At 42.6% G+C, this 22,405-nt stretch overlaps 1 protein-coding gene across 1 annotated transcript in view; it reads left to right on the top strand.

Moving 5' to 3' along the window:
- LOC128455470 (mitogen-activated protein kinase kinase kinase kinase 4) overlaps nucleotides 1-22,405 on the top strand; it is a 91,186-nt gene that overhangs the window by 12,616 nt on the left and 56,165 nt on the right. The gene's annotated exons all lie outside the window — the stretch shown is intronic.

Genomic DNA, 22,405 nt, shown 5'->3' with positions numbered 1-22,405 from the left:
ATGTTGTAATACCTGAATCTCCCCCATGGGGATCCATAATAGATTATATTGGCATATTGATGTAAGCACGGACATAAGAAACCTTTTCAGTAAATCATAAACATAAATTAGTCTGACACAGCAAACAGAAAATAAAAGACGTGCATGAAGCTGTGATTAGTTTGCGTTAGGGCTGAATGTAGGGCTTCAGGAAATAGATTATTTTCCAGGGTTGAGACGAATCATGGGATGAGGGTTGGTCAGTGGTTTTGGGCCCAGTTAGTGTGACTGAATAAGAAGTGGACAAAGTAGCCTGCAAGATAACCAAGTGTTGCTCATGTTGGCTTATTATAGCCCCTCCTCCTGCACACACACGCACACACACACACTCCCCCATCTGGCCCACGCTCTTAATGACAGTTGTTGGTCTGTCTGAGCTGTCTGTAGTTTAAACAGTTGGACATGGTGGACCCTGTGTGTGTGTGTGTATGTGGTGATGGGGGTGGGGGGGGGGGGGGGGGGGGGGTTGTTACTGTATGGTGGCCATCTGGACATAGAAAACAAAGCTGCTAATGGATGGGTGGGGGCTATTTGTCCTCTGTAAAAGCTTAAGCTGAGTCTTGGGGCACGTTGTTGAACTGAGGGAGAAGTTTGCATCGTAGTTCACAGCTAGGTTTTTTTGTCTAGAGAAAAAATGTGTGCTGTCAGTACGTCTGTGAAACATTTGCACCAATCATTCGTCTTTGCTTCCATAACAAACAAAAAGACAACATGGCTCTGGGATTGTTATATCTTCAGAAAAATGCTCCAAATATCAATTTAAGATGTAGAATAGGGTGCAGAGTCATGGTTCATTTTATACACAGTACAATCCTGCCAAATTAAAGTAGGGTTTATCCAGTATTAGTGTGCGTGTGCGTGTGTGTGTGTGGGTGGGTGGAGGCCAGACAGGTGAATGGTCCAGTATCTATCTGAGACGCTAAGCTTAAACCAGATTTACATTAATCTTCTGGCAGATTTGAGTTTGCATAACAACCAAAATATCCCCAGTCACACTGAAAAGGTCTTTTCTGGGATGCCAGTTAGTTATGAGTCTGGAGTGATCCAAAACTCAATTTAATATAGAAAAGCAACTAATACACACATTTAAGAAGCTGAATCCATTCTACATGCTTGGAATATCTCTTGACAACTGACATAATCGATTTACATTTTTATTGTAATGTACTCCACACCGAATCAATTAAATAACCTATTGAAAGGGATGGGGAGCTTTGTCCTGCGGATAGAGACACATACTCACACAGCATCCTAGAAGAAAATTATTAAGATGTTCTGTTAAAAATTAATTTACACACAGAATTTCATGTCCCTATTTAAATCTGTTCGCAGTTGTTTATGAAATACCACTGTCAGGGATATGTTAACATCGCATGTTAACATTTTAAAACCTGTGACTTTCCAGTTCATGTTTATTAATTATCTACAATTTTATTTTAATCTGATGAATATTTCCCATAATAAGCTGATTGATTGAATGACCTATACTTTATCAGGAATTTGTCAATATTAACATCACACTCAAAACCCGAATATATTCTGTTTACTTCTTCACATGATGCAGAAATGGAGGATTTCTTTTTTTTTTTCAGATTCGGAAAATACTGTATAAGCAAACAAGACTAAACTATTGTAAGGAAATATAACCAAGCGTTTTTCTGTTGAATAATTAACAAATGGTTTCAGCCTTTAATGGAAGTAGTCTAAAAGCAGAAGTCACAATGGCTCATTTATGCTCAGTGTCAGATGAGTATAATGAAAGGATAGAGCCCTTTGGCTACAGACATTTCGTCTGTATTTGTGCACGTCTTCTAAAGGCCAGTGGATAGGTGAAGCAAGATAACCACAGGACACAAGGACCAAGTTTCAACAGTTGGAGAACTTTTTCAAACTACAGGCATCTTTCCTACGAAGGACATTATCAAAACCTATTCCAGTGGATTTATTGGTAAACAACCATGCCAACGTTAAGGACTTATGGAAGTTTGTGAGAAGTATGGTGACGTTGACTGAAATAGATGTATTTCTTCTCATAGTTGAGTTGTAAAGAGAGTAGTTTTCTTTTTCTTTTTAAACACACTTGTCCTCCTTATACAATTAGATTTCCTATGTTTCTACAGTATAAATCTAAACTTGTTTTCATCAAGTTTGTATTTTAAATGCCAGTTTTTATTCAACGTTAACCCCTTTCTATTCATTCACATTCATCACACACACACACACTCACACACAGACACTTGTTGCGGTACTGATAATAAATCCTGTTTTTCTTTCACGGGCTTCTGTAGCTCCTGTCTGTCGTGCTCACAGCGAGGCAGCTGGCTGGGAGACGATTCGCAGCCTAATTTGCTTTTGTTTTCATCTGCTTCAAAACACTGTGAGCCGGTCTGAGCCGTCACCTGACCACAGATCCTGCCGCGTGATTGGACCACAGCGATGAGCCTCAGCCAGCTGATGGGAACCCAGGCCTGTGATTGGGCCAGATTTTTCTGAAAGCACTTCCTCCTGTAGCCGGGCAGACTCTGTGCAAACTCCCATGAGCATTGATAGGCTTGAAAACACATTTAGGCTGCAGTCGAGAGAAGGAGAAAGACATCTACAGCTAGATTAGACTGTTAGATGATTCCTGTCAGTAGATCAGGGGCTACTGTTTTATTCTTTAGGTTTTAGATTTATGACAATGTTTTACCTGTTGTCAGCATAGTGGTTTTCAGATCTGAAGAGAAACACACAGTCCTTCAGCTAATATTGAAAAACTGAAAATAATTCGAGCTGAAGCTACAAGGGTTTCACATCACATCGCTGACATCCGGGAATACCTCATTGAATGCAAGCAGCGCCGTCTCTGACTCTGAGACTGCCTGTGTTACCAGGCAGATACAGAAAATCAAACATACTTCAGAAGTTTGCTCGTGAAGGGAGGGGGGGAGGCAGGGACCGAGTTTGAGTTGTGAAAGAAATAGTCCATTTCTGCAACTCCTCTTTTCAGGTATTGGAAAAAGAAACACAGGTTTTATAGCCAGTATAGAAGAATTTAAACAAAACCTAGCTTAAGGCCCGATGATGAGGTTGCGTGTCAACCATGAATCTCAGTGTTCCTGGTTGGAGTCTGGGTGTGGATATTTTGTTGTTATTTTCCAGCTTCTTACTTAATTTCCCCTCATTTATTTACCGAGAACTCTCTAATAGCTACAGACGTCCCGAAAATGCTTCAAAACAACACACAAGCTAAGCATCCTGTTATTCATTCCAATCTTCAAACACGTCTTTTAGTATCAAAACTATAATCAAAGTGCAGACTGTGCAGACACATAGAAATTGTAAAGTATTTACCCTCACATCACAGACATGCATTGAGATGTTGTACTCTTCAACCAAACCTCTAAGATTTCGAAGCTTTTGGCAGAAAGGGGATGGCATGGGGCCTTGTTAGTTTTTTGCTGACTATGATGCCGTTGCAGTCTTGATGGGATGTAGAACAGGTTTTCCACTAGCTGGAACATCAGTGGTTTGAACCCCGGCTTCTCCAGTCTGGATTCCGAAGTGTCCTTGGGCAAGACACTGAACCCTAAATTGCCTCTCTGATGGCTGTGTCGGCAGCATTGTACTGTAAAGTGCTTTGAGTGGTAGTTAAGACTAGAAGAGCTACATGAATACAGTCTATTTTCCATTGACATTTGCAGCCGATCATAGAATTGAAGTGGGTTCTCACATAATAGTTGTTGCTTTGGATGTGGGCCCTTTTGCAACGCCTATGCTCTCACCAATGGACACAGACGTATACCTCATCGCTTGTTGCCGATCACACACACTCTTCTCCTGGGGTGTATTTGCCAGCATGGCAGGTTGAGACTGTTAAAAAGCCAGATTTGTGTTGTTGTGGTGGTTGTCGTTGTGGACATTTGTCTGTTGTACGCTTGTTGCTCTGCCCAGAGCATGTTGACAGCAGCTGGTACGCGGGTCATTATAGGGTCGGCTCTGACAGTTACGACCCTCCCACGGCTGTTTTTCCTACCAGCCTGTACCCAGTCTTCTGTTCACCAGGTTGCCTTGGAGACTGGTTTGGAAAGTGTTTAGTAGTGCAACACTCTGCCCGAGAGGGGGGGGATCTGGTGAAATAAGCTGCCGTGTCTGATGCAGCAGACATGTGGTGTCTCTTTTCATGTGGACATCATTCGTTTGGACAAATCTTGACCGACATCCCTTCAAATTTGAGAGTACACTGACTTTTAAACCATAATTATTATACCCTATCATCATTTTAATAATATTCATTTGCTTTTACCAAATCGTAAAGTTGCAAACTAGACAATATGTCTACAGCAGAATCATGTTAAAACAGAATGGAGGAGAATTAAGAAAGTTAGAATGATTTCCAAGAAACATTTTGTTTAGTGTCCAGTTACATCTTGTACATTGTCTAAGATGTGTATAGATCTCTTCTGGTTAGCTTCTTCCCAGCAAAGAAAACACAGAAAAACAGCAAAACATTTGTGGACCGTGTGATTGCATGATCCGAATCTTCAGACCATGTCACATGTGAGACGACAGGCACTTCTTAAACCCTGACTTCTTTGCATCAGCACATCACCTGTGTAGCTGCAGGGGAAGTTAGAGTTTAAAAGAAAAAGAAGGCAGAGCTGCACAAGGCTGTCAGTCATTGAACTGCGTTAAAAGTCCTCTTTAGCCACTTGAAAAGACTTGATCCATGTCCGAGTCTTTTCACAGACACACGTGGCCAGTCTCAAGAACAAGCCTGGGCATGTTTGTGGGAAACACTGACTGCTACACCTGTGGGTGTGGATAAGATACTGAATGAACCGGCAACACAATGATGTGTAGCATGTTTTACACCAGACATTTTACAAATCAAGATGCTCTTCTGATTATAGACACATCTGTCCTTTTGCAGAAGAGACATTTTCATGACACTCATAAACGGTGTGTGTGTGTGTCCTTTGAAAATAGCTTTGACCCCACATAGATCTCTCTTGATGTTTTGCTCATTTGCCACTACGCTGCCCATTTGGGATTTTCTTGGACTTCAGACCCAAATGTATTTTGTCCTTTGTTTTACCCTGCATTCGTATTTCTCTATATTCTTCATTTTATTATGAAGCGTTTCCAAGGTTTCTTAAAGGAGATATGATGCTTTTTTAGTTTTTCTTGCCTCTAGTTTGTAATGAAAAAAAACAGCCAACTCCAAAAGCCCAAATTCTCCTCTCCCAACAGAAAACACTGTAGCTCCTGAAACGGTGGCTAGCTGGTAGTCTATCACGCTCCCTAAAAAAGCCAGTTAAAGCGTGAGCCGACCTTTCCTACATGTGCTTGACTAATCACAACAGAGAGCCAATTGGCCATCAGAGCAGACTATGAGGCGTGCCTTAAAGGGACAGGAGTGTCAGAAACAGGCTGAAAAGAGATAAAGATGACTTTAATATGTCTTCCTTAAGAAAACGGCTGCATTTAAGTAATAGTAACATGCATATCGCAACATTAAGAGTTATACACAGTTCCTAAGTTCAAATTTTGAACTACAGTATGTGAGCATTGTTAAAATACATAAGAAATATACATTTCTTAAAGTTAAACCTCGTTTAAAACCTCAGCTTTTTTTCCAGCACCTGGGCTCATGTAAAATTGATTTGTTGGATGTTAAATTGATATTGGTTTCAAAGTTGCCTTCGTTAAAGTCTTTACTATTTCCTCTCTGAGTCATGCACTTTTCGCTATAAACTTTGACTCTTTTTAGGAAACACTCGCTGACCTTGGATGCTAGACGACCTCTTCTCATCTGCTCTCTTGTCGCATACTCTCATCATGACAGTACAAAAGCATTGATGACAGGTGCCGAGGGCCTCAGTGTTTGCTCTCTGTCTTTCATACTGTAACTTGTCCTGCTTCGGAGAGGCCCCTGCACAGCTCAGGGGTCCGTCACAATTAGAGAAGTCATAAGAAGCCAGGCAAACAACCCACTGAACATCTGGGAGCTCTTTATTATGTGAGACAGCACTTTGTGGATTCATGTGTCAATGAGTTCGTGCAAAATAAAAATAATGATTTTGCAAGCATGTGATACCTGCATTTGTTCTGATTGTGAAATATAGCAAAAGTTATTTGAACGTTTTTCTCTTCTTTTGGACTCTGAGGAGGATAGTGACCCCTGAGACAAACTTTAGATTTTAGCCTCTGTAAATAAACTCGACTCGACTCAACACTAAGGGAAGGAGTGTGGGAGTGTGTGAGTGTGAGTCTGTGTGTGTGTGTGTGTGCATATTTACTAGCGATGGCATCCATGGAAGTCTGGCAATTATTCAACAGGGTGAAGGACTGAAATAAAAGACCTGGATGAATTGAAGATCTGCCCAGTCATAACACAAGCATGCAAACCCATTGCTCTGCAGTAAAATCACTCTGTTATAACTCTTGTCCTATCTAACTGCCATTACCCCCACCCCCTTCTCCACCACCACCATGTGATTTCAACCAACCCTCCGTGTCCATCCTCCCCCTCCCTGTTGTTTGAACCCATGGCAACTTGTGAGGGATGCTGGGATTGCTGTTTATTTTTGGCCACTCAGCTGATGCGCTCTGCAGGGCCTCAGACAGGAAAAGGTTAATGCTTTCAGTGGAGGCTTTAACAGCAAAGTGGTGTCATGCTTTTCTTTTCTGCCTCTTTTGGGTCAGTAGGTTTTAATGGGGCGTCCTCCAGTATTTGTCCTGTGTGGTTGTAAACCTGTTGGTGTTTGGTGGTTGCAGCCACAGGTCTGAGCAATTTGTGACCTTTCGCCTCAACCAGAAAAACGTAAACGCTGACTTTCTCTTTTAGTTCTGGGTCCAATGAACTATTTGAATGATGTTCACAGACATCCGCTTATACTTATCAAGTGATTAATTAAAAACTTCACGGAAAATACAAACACAAAAATAGCTTTGTGATAGGAACCTATAATAACACAAACCTTCTTTAGGTCAATTTATTTGACGTGTACTTTACTTTTTATTTTGGTTCATGTCCCATCTGCTAATATGGAAGTTGGTGTTATTGCCTATAGTTCAGCCAGCCACCAGTAGGTTACGGAGTTAATTTAGCTTCACTTTAAAGAGCTTTCATATCATCCATCTTTACAGTCTATGGACCATTGGTAAATTCTAACAAGTCAACTCTGTCTATTGGGACTTTCACCCAACTGCAGTCGCAAATATGTTTCGTCTTCAATATAATCACTATCTGTGTCACGTTCAGAAATTATGTTTTGGGTGATTGTTGCTCAGGTAGAGCAGGTCCACCAGTAATCATAAGAACGGCAGTCAGAAACTCTATCTCCTTGAGTCTGCTTGACGAAGTGTCCTTGGGCAAGACACCAAACCCTAAATTGCCCAGATGGCTGAGCTGTCACTGTGTGAATGGGATGCGATATATGAATGTGTTTGTGAATGTGACTCCTAGTGTAGCGCTTTAAGCAGTTGTTAAGACTTGAATTACCATTTTCAACATTTTTCAGAACAAGAAGCCACACAGATTTGAGTGAAAAAGTAGCTTTGAAGGGATTTTTTTTTTCATAAGCCAAAAATACATTTCTGAGCCGGATTTAAAATCTTGTTATATTTCTTTTACGGGAGTATGGTCAGATTTGAGTATAACGACTATAGGCACCAAATATTCAAAGTCACTTCAAAGCAACATTTTTGGATTTGCTTCACTGTGTTTAGCTCCTAATAACTCAGGGCTCCCGACTGGTTTGAAGTTCCCTTCGGAAGGGAGGATGTCTGTTGTGGACATGATGGTTCCATTCATCTCTCTGCCTGCCATGCTGTCACGCCATGTGGGTTGAGGCGGGAGCGCAGAGGGCATGTGGGTGACATCATTCCTGAGGTTAACAATGAACCAGAGCAGACGGATGCCGGGTGGATGATGCAAGTCTGGTGAAAGCCCACCTGAGTGGAAACCTGAGGACCCGAGGAGGATTTACCGCCGCTTCGCTGGTCAGAGGACTCAGACGCTTCCCGTCTGTCCTCTCCTCTCCTCCGCTGTTGTAATCACAACTCTCCTCTCGCCGGCTAAATAAATCATACCTGGCTCTCCAGTGTTAAGGTGGCGGAGGGTTTGTGTTGTCAGATGATAATCAGGCAAAGCAGAACGGAGCCCTTGGCAGTTTTTTTTCTGTGTCAGACAGCAGGATCGAAGGCACAACCCTCTTGGTTTGAGGGGATGGTGCTGACTTCTGAACCACTAATCTGCCACTTAATGTGACCAAGTCCCTGGTGCTTTAACAGTTTAGAAGTTTGTCTCCATTTTTAAGTGTTTGTAAGGTATTTCAAAATAATAAAACGATATGCTACCCTATCAGTTAAAAACGGGTTGATAGTGTCATCAGACTCTTACAGGGCCACACTTGTGGTCATGGACAGGCTTTTCAAGAAAACCTCTGCCAATGGGGTTAGGTCTTTACCCCTCTCCATGTGTTGGTTGGTTAGTTTGTCTTTGTCTGCCCAGAGTTCAACAAACGTTGGTAGAAGGATGGGACATGAGCGAAGACAGAACCAATAACATTTTGGGGCTGATCCAGTACATTTTTAATCACTTTTTTTGTGATTAAGCATTTATGGGCAATTTTTCTAATTTCTGAAGTGATGGATTTTGATGAAAATAATAAGGAATATTGATATCTGACTGATATTTACAAGTATGCATACTTTGCAGCGGAAACAGTACTCTGTCTCTAGCAGGTTTAAATTTTTTTTTTTATTAAGTGGTAAGCTTTTTCTGTCGCTGTACAATAATACATTTTTGGGGCGGATTCTGAATCGACATTGTGAGATAGGGCCCTTGGCGGATGTATTTACTCTACGTAGTGCAACTGAAGTTATTTCATATTTCAATGAGTGATGCAAATATTTCATTGGTTGTCGGCAGCCTTGTCAAATGTCTCTTTGTTGTGTGCATCATTCAACCTTGATGCAGACTCCAGTTTTTACTGTCCCTCCAGAGAGAGGACGTCTCCTGATCCTTTGACTAGCCTTTTCCCATAATTCCTGGCTGTCTGCAGTCGCCTAATGAAGCAGAAAGGCCCGCAACAGAGGCTGCCCTGTAACTCATTTGTCTGGAGGACACAAGGATGTGACTTCCTGTGGTTGTCCATCACTCACTCACATGTCTTTTCAACACTACATACCATCAGATAAGAGCTACAGCTGAAGGACCAATATTAGGGTGCATCAAATTGCAAGGCAAAAATTTAATCTCAACTTATCAAACTGTCTGGGGTTGCATTTTGTTCGGACACACATAAAATGACTTTTGCAAAGTTTTGGGAAAATTCATTGAGATTTAGAGGTGGAACCCAGCTTGTCAAAAATCTGAAGGTGGGCCGTTTTAGGTGTTTTCCTAGGCAATTCAAATATATGCAAGAAATTGTTTTTGAGACCATTTATTTTCAATAGAACAACATTTATTTATTTAAGAACAAAAAGAACAACATTGAAATTGAGTCCTAGTCCTGGTCTAGCTTGCACTTGCAGTGGCGCAGATTTGACTGTTTAGAGCAGTCATGCTCAACTGCCTGCAGCACATTCTGCAGGTGCTCCTCGCTCCTGGATGCTGCCACAAAGTCTGATGTGAGTTTGACGAAACGCTCAGCACAGTCATTCACAACATTGATGGCACGTACTTTCACAGCACCCATCTGGAATGCTTCACTGGCAACCCAATCCTCTACATCCAGTGAGAGAAACACTGGATCGATGTGCAGCTGGTGAATGCCGAACCAGCAGTCTGGGTTGACTGGCTTGGTGCTGAAGAGTGCCAAGGGCAGCATCTCGCCTGTCAGGTGCCATAGGTGCCGCTCCAGGGCCTTGATCGCTGCAATACGCTCGTCAACAGACTTGTACGCGTACAGGTGATGGTAGACTGTGAGGTCATTCCATGCGGCATCTACGGCCGTGTCACAGGTCAGTCACCACGTTGCGAAGAGGTGCGTAATGAAGTTGGCAAACGTCCAAATCTTCCGCACCTGCTGCCACGTTGTGATGGTCTCCTGAGGAAGCACCTCAATGTGCTGCTACATCGAGGCCGGTTTGAGAGCGCCTTGTGCAGTGCTCCTGGCCGTTGGAAGGTAACTGGAGTGTGCTGCACCGTCTGCACCCAGATACACAAGACAGAGCTGCACGAACTCGCTGTAGTCACCTCGCTTGTAGTCGAGCACTCCTGCAGTGCACGCAATGAGTTCAGCATGCAAAAATTTGTCCAGGAACGGTGGTTCAACCTCGTCAGGAATGTAGTGGGACAATGGTCTGCTGTCCTTATGTGGCACCAGGTCCCAGTGGTCCCGTAGCCATGTAAACAATGTAACATCTTGCAAGCTTGATGTCTCCACCTTGAGGTCAGTGAAAATGTGACTGAGGAGTACCTCGCCGATGTGGTGCCGGCACCCAGACCAGAGCAGTGGTCGACCCAGTGAGAGCTGGATGGCAATACAGGCTGCCATGAGATAGCCAGTGTTTGACGCGGTGGTGTCAAATGCCATGTTGACAACCTGATCGGTGCAGCACCACCCCTGCAGCAGCTTGCATGTCAGCCGGGTGATGATCATTCCTCATGGTTTGTTAGTTCCCTTCATGTATGCTGCCACACCAAGCAGTTCCGACCACCACTGTCAGACGCTCCTCCAACTGGCGCACATTGGTGAGCATCGGCATCAACTTGCTGTCCCAGTGCAGGGTGCACATGGGAGGTGGTGTTCCTCACAAATGATGGCCTGCAGCGTGTGGCGGCGTGCTTGGTCTGCTGTCGCGTAGGATGTGGAGACCAATTGCCAATTGACTCCTCGATCAGGCCGCGGGTCACAGATCACACCAAGGCAGCAGGCTGCCTTGGTGTGTTCTTCAACCGTGTAGCCACTGACACAAGACTCGGCCGGCTGAGAATGTCTGATGGAATGAAGGCTGTGGTGCCAGTCTTCTTACACTTGCGGGTGGGTGTGTTCTCCGCCGGTGGAGCAGCTGTTTCATCGGCGTTGCAATCCTCATCCAGGCTTTTGTGACGTTGATAGAATAAGGCCCATAGGAAAGGCCAAAATGATCTCCAAAACCTTTAGCTAGCTAACATTAGCTAACAATGAGGTAGCATAGCTAAGTTATCTGTGTGCTGTTCCACCTCTAGATCACCACGTATCGCAAAAATATTTTGCATTTATTGTTTTTGCATGGATGGTAACACTTTGAGCACCCAGACAGATCAATATGCTGGAACTCTGTTTTTTGATGCACCCTAACCAATATCACCCAAGACAAAACCAGATATATTAGCATCAATACTGTCTGGGTGAAGCTGGAAGTCCTCCCGTTTGTCTCTGACCTCATCCCTCATTATCTTCCTGTGCTGTCCTTTCATTTTCTCTCGCCGTCCCTCTCTCCCTCGCTGTAGGTTAAATCTCTATGCTGCCGCACTCTATTTTTAGAGAGCAGAAGCAGAGGATTGTGGGTCAGTATGTTGAGTGGGAGGAGGGGCCGCATCACAAATCGCATGGCATCACGTCTTGAAGTGCAACAAGAAACATGTTGGCTGGAAGAGAACAAGTCTATTTTTGGAAAACCATAAGTAACAACAAATAAAATAGTTGCACACATTAAAATAAGAAAATAAATGGATGGAAGTCTTTATTCAAGCTTATGTGTATTTATGCTTATGCTGTATATACACAGACACAATAACCAGCCGACTGTACCTGCCAAATGGCCCGCTGTGGCCTGTTCATGTTGACCAAAGGAAAAGGTGGGGTGGAGCTCAACCCAGGTCAGCAGGCGAAGCACTATTTTTAGAGTTTTGGAATCTTTTCGTGCTACTTTTCAAACATTTGAATTAAGAAGTCACAAAGCCAATTAACACCACAGCTCGACGAAATAAACCAAGCCCAGTCGCAAATAGATACACACAAGAACAAACAAAGCAACAGGAGCGAAAACAACTCTCGGAGGGTGGGTGTAGTGTTTGTTGTGTGGTTCTAGCAGCACGGTCGGTGTTTTGGATGTGTGGTTCCATTAGCAATGCTATGAAAGTGGCTAATCTGAGCCAAGTCGGCCTTTTCCCTTCAGTAGCTCAGCTTACTCGGCAGTAAGGCAGCGTTTGTGCACTCACTGTTTACTTTAGGATTTGACTAAATTACTCATTAGTCCTCATAATCCCATAGCTTTGTGCACAGCAGCTCTCTGGCGCTTTAAAGAAGCATTTTCACCCACCCTACTGAACTGTACACTGTTTTTGCGCCGTGCCCTGGTTCTGCTCTGAATAGTTTTCACTGTGGCTGTTGGATATGTGGTCCTAGTTCTTTGTTTTGAATCCCCCACAAAGGCCTTTTCACTGCACCTAGCAAAAGTCGTAATGCTGTTCTGGGCCAGAGCCAGAAAAGAGGCCATTGTGGATGAGATTGACACAGCTGTACAGGCTGCTGAAGTTAATTTACTTCATGCCGAGTCTCTCCGGTTTCACCAGATTTAGGCTTTAGTATTTTTATTTAACTGGGCTGAAACCTGAGTCATCACAAAACAAATGTTCCTCAAAGATTTCTGGACACGAGTAGCCCTTTCAAGATTACAACAATATGGCTAAGTTATGAATTTAGAGAGGATTTATTTGATCTGAGAATAACTATTCATGATATAAAATCTGTCAAGACATTTTACATTTTGACCAACAAAGTTTTAATACCCAGCCATAACGAGGCCTGAAACATTTTAAATACACAGGCTACTTTGCCTGATTGAACAGCTACTGGCATATTATGATCATACCCGCTCACTTAGGTTGTGTCGTGCAAGAATAGGTTTGGAAATCATGGAGCATGGAATCACAGAGGCACTGTTGTTCCTATCACAAACTGATTTGGAAGTGGCTGCTGTAAGATAGTGGCGCAGTAGTGCAGTGTTTGGCACTGTCTCCTCAATGCAAGAAAGTTCCTGGTTTGAACCCAGGTTCAGCCTTGGAGCATCTGTGTGGAACTGGCATAGTTTTTTTCCGTCCAGGATGTACTCCTCCCCTCACACAATTTTAACTGGGATTGGCTCCAGCCCCCAGTGACCCTCAAAATACAAGCTTTGTAATTAATGCGCAGATGGATGTTTTTAAGGTGATATAGTTGCATTATGTTGCTTTAATGTGTCGCCTGTAGTCTAAAATTTTCTTTTGAGGTGTCAAATAGAAGCTCACATCCTCAGTGCCACCTGCAGATGTTGCATATCTAAAGGGATTTGTTATTTATTCCTTGTTGAGATCTTTTTTGTCACAAAAGATTGTATTTCTCTCTATACTTTGAGGTGATATGAGATGTTTTAAGCCCTTTTGAGGAAATCCAGTGCCTCTGTACTCATTGACATCTCCTTTCTATCACTTGTCTAAACAGAGAAGTACTGAGAAGCGCTGAACAAGAAAAAGGAAGAGCTCTCATACAACAGAGAACCAGTGTTATTCAATCCTCAATCTAAAATTCCCCCTCTGTTTCCTCGCCTGTCGCCCCACTTTTCTTTTTTCTGCCGTGTGTTTTCACTGGCGGTCGAAGCATCTCCGTCTTAATTAAGTGGGCCTCACCCTTCCCTGCACTGAAAAAAGAACCGCTCTCTTTTATTACTGCCCGCTGTGAATGTGAAACCTCCTTCAGAGCTCACTCTTCACCATTGCAGGGCCCTATATTTACCAGAGCCGCCCCCCCCTGCAAAACCCCCTCATTACTCTCACAGGCCTTTGAAGAGGTGATAAAACGCCAGTGTAGAAAGTTCCAGTGGTTTGGATATCGCCCTGCCCTTGTGTCTGAAGATGGAGGGCGTAGTTGGCATCCCTGGCTGCCACCAAATCATCACAAGGACATGTCGCTGAAACTGAAATATCAGATTGTACCATAACAGACCCCAAACCACAGACTTCCCGTGACTTCGTCCAATTGTCTAGCAGCAGCTTCCTGTCTGCTGTGATGCAGAGATGAAGCCGAGCATGACTAGAAATCAGCCTGTGGGGAGGCTGCAGAGGTGAATGCAGTCCAGACTACTGCTTTAAATGACAGAGCAGGACGAGGAGAAGGGCTGTCCCTTTTGCTGGGCCCTTCTCTGAAAAGCCTGGCATGGTCTTGCACGCTTTGAAGATCTCCTCCTTCCTCTCTGTCCTCCTTCCCTTCTTCCTTCCGCTTCTATGTCCAGAGGATTTTGTTTTTGTGCCAGCTCTTCCAGCACGCGAAACACTGCAGTGCCCTGTGCAGCATCTATCAAAGGGCCAAATGAGGAGAGCTGAGGTTGGGGTTTGGAACTGGCACTATTGCAAGGGCAGATACGTCAATAAATTACCCACTGCAGGGAAACCTCCTTCCCTTTCTGTCTTTTCTCCACGACTGTCTCTGTGTTTCTGGTTGGGTAGCATTCATCTCCATCCTGATAGCCTGCAAATTTTTTTTTACAGGAAATAACGTAATGAAAAGCTAGGTATTCGCAAATTTTTCTTTAACTTACACTGGAAAGTTGCGTTTTAGTTTTAATGGACACATAAGCAGCACTAATATCTTTCACTTGTGTAAGAATGTCAAGTCTAAATTAAGAGAAGCAAATATTAGAAATATAAATGAAATGCATGAAGTTCCAGGCTTTCATGTTTCAGAGCAGGTAATATAGATCCAGAGCACAATGTGCATGACCTTTGACCCCTATCTAAATCAGATAGTAACCTCCTCACGTCACAGTTTACCCTTTTTCCATTGTGATGCAGTGTATGGAGCTACACCCCTGAGGGGGCTGAGGCATTATGGGAATGCACACACGCATGGACACACACTCACACACACACACAGGTTATTTAACAAATGCCCTGCAGCTCTTTCCATAATGCTAAATTCAATGGGAAAGTAGCAAACACATTATTGCTGCTCAGAATTAGACTATATACTCTAGTTTCTAGTCTTATTCTATTCTATACATGGCCTCTAGACTATTACACAACAGCCCAGTGTGCCTGCAGAGCCACAGTTAATTTTAGCAATAGCCTACATGTTTGATTCACCTGTAATGATGGTTTTCTAGTCAAAGAGCCTATACTAGTCTGTAATGCCATATCCTGTGTGAAACTGTGTCGATTGTTTGTACTGGTGATTTAGTTGGATTTTCAAAAATGGAGATGCAGCTCTTAACCTTATGTGAAACACAGAAAAGAAGCAAACCCACACACATGTTGAAATCATCAACTTTTTCAATTTTAACTAGTAGTTTTGTGGCCAGTCAGCAGGCAGTCTAATATTGATTCGAGTTTGCAGGTCTGCGCTGCTGCAAAGCGGGACTGAGTCTGAGTAGTCTGCTGTATAAGTGGCCATCTTCATCACTAGATGGAGAAAGTAGGCCACCGGGTGAACAGGGTCTGAGCGGCCGCACAGCCGATCTGCACAGCATACTTGTTTCATCAAAACAAGCCATGTCTGACATGGCCAAATGCACACGCATGCTGCACTTCCACGCTGTCTCCCCCCCCCCTCCCCCCTCTGAGATGAAGCCGTGTGTCTGAGTGAGCAGTGAGCCAGCAGTGTGTGATACATCCCTGTTGGATATGCAGATGCCATATTCTTTTGTAATTTACAGAATGTGTTTAGCCGTCTTTCTTGAAATTTTGGATTTGAGTCTTTGTTGGGTTAGGATCTATATCCAGCTTGCATAGTATGAATAGCAGCTGCAGTATTAATTATATTTGTATGCGTGCAGATATTACCATTAGCTGAAGTTTTTGAGTTGTTTCACTAAATTCACTTATGCATGGTTTGTAGATTATTTAATGCTGCGGTGCTGAGGCTTCTGACAGTTTTTGGCAGGTTCTTCCATCTTGGCTGAGATTTTGATTTAATCCCCTTCTCACTATTTTACTTCATCATCATACTTTAATCCTTAAAATTATGGATATTCCTGCTTAGCTTTCAGTGCCCCCCCACTAGGAGGGCAAAGTGGCTAGAAGCACAGTCAACTCCAGCTAACGAGCTAATTGAGTTAGCACTTTAGCCTGCCACGGCCCCGCTCTGATTAAGCTCAGTGTTGGTTTCCAGGTTGAATGTAAGCAGCTTGTGGCCCCAGTGGATTAGTCATCCTTGCTTTAACACTGTTTAGAGTCAGTTATTTGCCTCTTGTTTGAATGGAGCCTGCAGTCAGTTGTGAGATGATTCTAATCCCCAAACTATGCTGAAAAAGTAATAGTTTAAGCTCTACACAAAGTCCCTGTAATAGAAAGTGGATGTGCTGAATTATATTCAACCCTTAGTTACAGAATATGTGGAGATTTAATAAGTTAACTACTCAACTCATGAATCTGAATTACAATTGCAGTTCCTCATTTAATTTTGCAAATTGACAGCAATAATGAACAAATGAAAATCTGATCTGTAACCATGCTGACCAAACCCGTGTAAAGTTAGTGCGAGCGTCCCATCGCTGACCTCCCAGTCGTGTTTAAAATCGGGACGTAAACAGTTCCAGTCTCTCGTCTGATGTTGGGTTGGTGGTTGGAGGTTCTCTTAAGCCAGCCAGGAGATAAGGCGCAGTGTGTGGGAGTTTTGGGTCACAGAGTCCGCTGAGGAAGGCAGTGAGCCAATCAAAGGCTAAAAACAGATGCTCTGTAGTCAACATCACTTGTGTCCGACTCTTTTACTGAGCGTTCAGGTTGTGAACGCCATCGCTCCGCTCGCCTAACATTATTTCACGTTATTGATGTCATTACAGCTTTGAATTGATACTTAAAGAAATGAAAAGATTGTCTGAAAAGACCTGATTTTACGGGTTTAACATCAGGCTCACAATAGTTGTACAAGAGCATGAAATACAAAGGTGGTATTTTTTGAGACATGGAGTGTATTTATCGAATCAGAAGTTCAAAAGTCTGAATGACAAGTTAAGGTGTGGGAAAACAACACTTAAAGTCATGTTCCATTTTTCTAAGAGTAAAAACATTTCAAAAAAATGGCTAATAAGAGGTAGTCGGCACCAAAACGAGCTAATACAATGAGCAAGCTGATTATCTAAAATTTGACATCCACGCTATAGTATCCTTGTGAGACAACATGCTCACATCTACATGCTCAGTGACAATGCTAACACAGCAGGGTTAATGCTTATCAACTTAGCTTGTTGTGTTAATACGCTAACACTTGCTAATTACTGCCAAACACAACGTACATTTAATGCTAAAGGAGCATGAAATCTCATTATTTTTCAAAGGTGTCTGGCTGTAAACCCAAGCGCTGATGTCAGAGGATCACTTAAGTAATTAGGATGCATCCTCAGGGGAACATGAATTTCTGCACCAAATTTCTTGGTAATCAATGGAATAGTTGTCGAGCCACACAGCTCGCTCGTTGAAAAACTATAAAGTCGAATCAAACAGGAATGAAAGAAAATCTGTAGTCAACTGTCCCATGTTTGGTTGAGCACAAATTTGTCTATAAGTAGCTGCTCTGTGAATGTTAACTCAACTCCAAACTTTGCCATTGGTAGTGCCTTGCTAAACCATTCTAGGTTTCCGCCATACACTCTATTTACCTCCCCTTCTCTGCTGAATTGAATTACCTTCTAGCGGGTAGCATTAGTGTCTTACAAAACACTGTTCCATCACTTTATCTAACTTTATCCCCTGCCTCCAAGCAGTCCTACTCTAACAGGATTTGTTTAATAGTGTGCTACTCCCTGATTCATATCTCTGCAACCCAAGTCAGCCAAGATCAACACTAATGAGGCTTTGAGAGAGAATAACGAGCGTCTAGCAGTCGCTTGACTGTGTCTTGTCTGGATGTGGGAGGACAGCGCGTGGAGGCACAGTCAGCGCCATATCTCAGTAACAACAGGGGTAATGGCCTCCGACAGCGAGCTAATTCCTCCGGTGTACTCAGCCGCTTCATCTGGGTTCCGTCCAGAGGCTTCAGACCTGGAGATTGAATTTGATTAAGCAAGGAGGTGGTGACTCCCTTTTTTTTTTTTATTATTATTTTGTTGTAGTTAGTTTTTTGAATGTTTAAACAAACTCAAAGAGCAATTTTACCTTAATGGCTTGCTAAAATATAAGTTAATCTGGCTTTAAAAACATTTTAGACTCAAACCAAAGACATGTGACGAAGTGCGAAACTGTTGAGGCCGCTGCAATGAGGGTTGTCGAACCTTGTATATATTGTATTTCCTTAGGTTTCCGTACTGATGTGGGCCGTCTTATCAACATCTGCTCCATGTCTGTAGGAAGTTAGCATTAATTTAGATGTTGGCCAAAACCTTCAGAATTTGAAGACTGTCAGATATTCATCAACTTTCATCTTATCAAAACAGCAAAGGTTTCATTAGACTTTTCCAACCTAAATGGCTGACAATGAAAGGTTTAACTGCTCCGTCAGATAATAGGATATGTCTTGTTGAGCAAATCAAGCACAAACAAATTAGGAACTTGTCCTCGTTCCGGTCTGAATGGACCAGAGAACTTCTGTAATTTTCCCGTCTCTCTGTCCATCTCTTGCTTTTATTCACTAATCCATCTCTCTACTCTCCTTTATGCTTCTCTTGCTGTGTTTGTCTCCACCGTGTTGGTATTGTTTTCCCTGCTGATCCTCCAGGCTCAGAGGGATGATGGAGGAATGTCATGATGAAAGGAACAGTGAGAGGGCTTTTGGTCGTCTCGTGTCTGGATGTCCTCAGACTTTACAATCGGGGAATGAATCAGCACCTACACTAGGCTTGGTCACTCTGGACTTCAGCTCCTGGCACAGATTCAGCTGCTTAGGATATTTATTTATTTATTTATTTTTGCTAATCAAGACTCAACTAATTCTCACACCATTATCCTTAGCTGAAGGAGGTCTTTAACATGTCCGAGATGGGATTTAATCCATTGCCCAAAAAATTATATGGAATTTGGTGAACAAAATCAGGCATGTCTACTGAGTAACGTATTACTTTACACATTGTAAAACAATTTAAATCACATTTAACTTTTGGAAAGCTTTAGCTTTAGTGGGATCTTAAAGCTTGAAAAGACTTAATGCGTATTTTGAGTTGATCTGTGGAGGGACTCGTTCTCCCAGGTGCCTGTGCTTGGCTAAGGAAAAGCTCTGATGTAGTGGTGCGGTTAGCCTGTTTATTAGAGATATCCATATCACTGACGGTCAGTCCTCACCGTGTTTCTAAAAATGGGGTGATAGCCTGTTACGTTATGGAAAGTTGCACCAGTGCCCAGAATTTAAACACCCTTACTACTACAATATATCTAATTACAGCAGCTGTATGCAATGCACTCACTCTCTTCAACTACCTCTGTCTCCTCTCTCTGACACTACTTCACTGTAGGTCTGTCTTCTTACTTCTTTTCAATTCTTTGCATCTCTTTAGACTTTTTAACTCCAAATAATACTCTTGATGAGTATTGCATTGCTTCTGTATGTCAATAGAAACCATCGTTATTCATATCGAAATAAATAACTCCATATTGATCTCTCCTTATTTGAATACAGTCCTTGTCAGAATAGCACAGGAGCAAACACTTCCTTAGCTGTTCAGCTGGACCACAGCGATCAATAGAGTTTTAAAATTCACCAGCCTCTCTCCTTCTCCGTGTTCCTCCCCCGAGTGGGGTGGTTTTCTTGGCCTACTTACACAGAGCTCCCTGTTTGCACACACAGTCAGAGCAAACCTGCAATAGAAACTGAGAGCAACACCTCTTCACCTCTCAATAATGGATTCTACTTTAAATGTGCGCTGGACAGAGCCACTTAAGTTTTCTTTTAAGTCTTTATTTATAGGATGGGTAGTCCCGGAAAATGTGATTGCATCATATTATCATTTCCCCCTTTAGAGGCTGTAAATTTTCAAATGTTCTTTCCTAATTTCCATGATTTTTGCCCCGTAGCTTAAAAAATATATGAAATTCACTTTAAAATCAAAGTAAGCTCCCATATACACATCTTAAGATCCTACTATAAGCCCCAGCAACACAGTAATGGTTCTTAATGCTTTCCATGAAGATATATTTTCTTCCCCGTCCTGTCACTGTTGTTCGCCTGATGTTAAAATAAAGGCAGCAGTCGTCCTCTTCAGGGAAAATGGTTAACGTGACTCAACTCTACAAGCTTTTTACATTAACTGTGTGGTGATGCACGTCTGTTGTCAGAAAGCAGCACATCAGCAGAAACTGCATGTCTGGTTCATACCGAGCAGAGCGTAATGAATAAACAACGAGTGTGCAACCTTGCAGGCGGTGCAGGACCGAATCTGAATTCTCAACTGAATTTGGGATTCCATACTGTAGTTTTGTTTTTTTATTTGATTTAGTTAAGTGTGCATTGGGGAGTCTGTCAATGAACATGACACATTCACAACCAATCAAAAGCCATAGAGGAAACCTGTCCTGTGTTCTCTCACATAATTCTAAATTATACTCGATAGATTGGCATCATAGTGTCACGAAAAGTCTATGTGCAATTTCTCTAAATCTTCAGGAAGTCTTTACCCCAACAAAGTAGTGCATCACTGACTCAGCAGTAAAGTGTAAAGATCACTACAGGAAATGTATAGATTTGTAAAACAGGAAGTGTCTTGATCTTCCAAAACAAACAGGGCTAATTATGTCCAGCTGATAGTGGATGGGAAATTAGAAATGTCAGGAAAAAAGAACTCCTAGATAGCAGCTGAAACAGTTAGTTGATTTATCACTTTGTTGAATAGCAAATATTTGTGGTGAAGCGTAGCAGCCTGATGTGCCAGGAGGCTGTGTGCATGATCACAGTGTGAGGATTCTTTACAAAACAAATGAGCACATTTCCCTTCATTATTGCCTCTTTAAAAAATAATAAATCAAGGTACGTAAACTCAATTTGGAATTGTGCTGTTTATCTTGCTGGATTAAATTCAATTTTTTAGCTTTGAATTTAAAATGGAAACGGAAAGACTTCAGAGCTGAATATAACTCAGTGAAACAGCCCTCATGGTGTTGCTGTTGTTCATGTGTGAAAGGATGTAGAGAAACCAGCAGCGGCTGTCTGTTTGCTTGTGTGGAACCATCCACAGATATTTAAATTCCTCATCTGGGCCTTGCCATCTTTTTTTTTCGTGTGTGTGTTTGTCTTTGTTGTTGTGTATTACATTTTGCTGTCGTTCAGTGTGAGTAAAAGTGAAAAGGGTGTGAAAACAAATCATTAGATGATTATGAGCAGTGTTTTCGTAACTACTCGCATCGCTGGTTTGATCAATAAAGGCCAGATGTTTTTTTTTCACACTTGCTGCTCTGCATAAATAGGAAGTGTGTGTATATGTGCTTCTAAGTGCTAGTATCTGTGTGTGTGTGCGTGTGCGCGCGCCAAAGCTTGCACCTGGCTCCTTGTCTATGCCCCAAAGCCCAGAGAGGTGCAATAAAGAACGCCTTGTCCCCAAAAACCAACACACACACACGCTCTGTAATTCTCAACGGAGCCAGACATATGTCCAGATTTAGGTTAAACACTATGTGGATGTGTTTAAAACCAATTATTATGTGGAAGTATATATTACCTGTTTAAGATGGAATATAAATGCTTTGAGAAAGTGTGTGTGTGTGTGTCAAGGATGACTCTACTCCCCTGGCATTTCCTTACGGGGGGGGGGGGGAGGGGGAAGCACAGCTTTTGTCTTCCCTCATCTTGGTTATCTGGCCATTTTTCTCTCACACTAACTCACATATGCTTGTCTGACTATATTTGTGGAGACTCATCATTGAATCCCTAAACCTAATCTGACCCTTAATCCAGCCCTTTCTATTCGTGCGCATCCCTGCGCTGTTTCTGACTGCCTGTGTTTTCTGGCTTGAAAGTTACAGAAAACTAATTTCCAAGTCTTGAAAGGAAAAGCACAGTATCAAAATGTGTTGTCGGCCAGTATTTCATTGACTGTAATGATTCTTTGATGGCAGGACAGCAGGTAACTGGCAACATGAATATCACAATACAGTAACATTACAAGTACATGGTCTAAATTGTAAATGCTCTATGTTTATATAGTGCTTAGTTAGACTTGGTGATCACTCACAGTGCTTTAGAGAATACCACATACCATTCTTACAATACCAGCACAGCAATTTGGGGTTCAGTAAGTATCTTGCTCAAGGACCCTTCGGCATTCGTAACGAGGGAGACTGAGATCAAAGGATAACCCGCTCCACCCCCTTGTCCACAGCTGTCCCAAGAAGTGTATTGGAGGGGGCGCCCTTAGCTCAGTTGGTAGGGCGTCCCCCCCATGGGCCTCGGCCAGCAGCGGACCCGGGTTCGATTCCAGCCCGCGGTCGTTCTCTGCATGTCACTCCCCTCTCTGCCCCATTTCAACTCTGTCTCTACACTATCAATAAAAGCATAAAAAT

Source organism: Pleuronectes platessa, chromosome 14 (genome assembly GCF_947347685.1).
Source record: "Pleuronectes platessa chromosome 14, fPlePla1.1, whole genome shotgun sequence".
NCBI classification, from domain to species: Eukaryota; Metazoa; Chordata; class Actinopteri; order Pleuronectiformes; family Pleuronectidae; genus Pleuronectes; species Pleuronectes platessa.
This window is presented reverse-complemented; position numbering and strand designations above follow the sequence as displayed.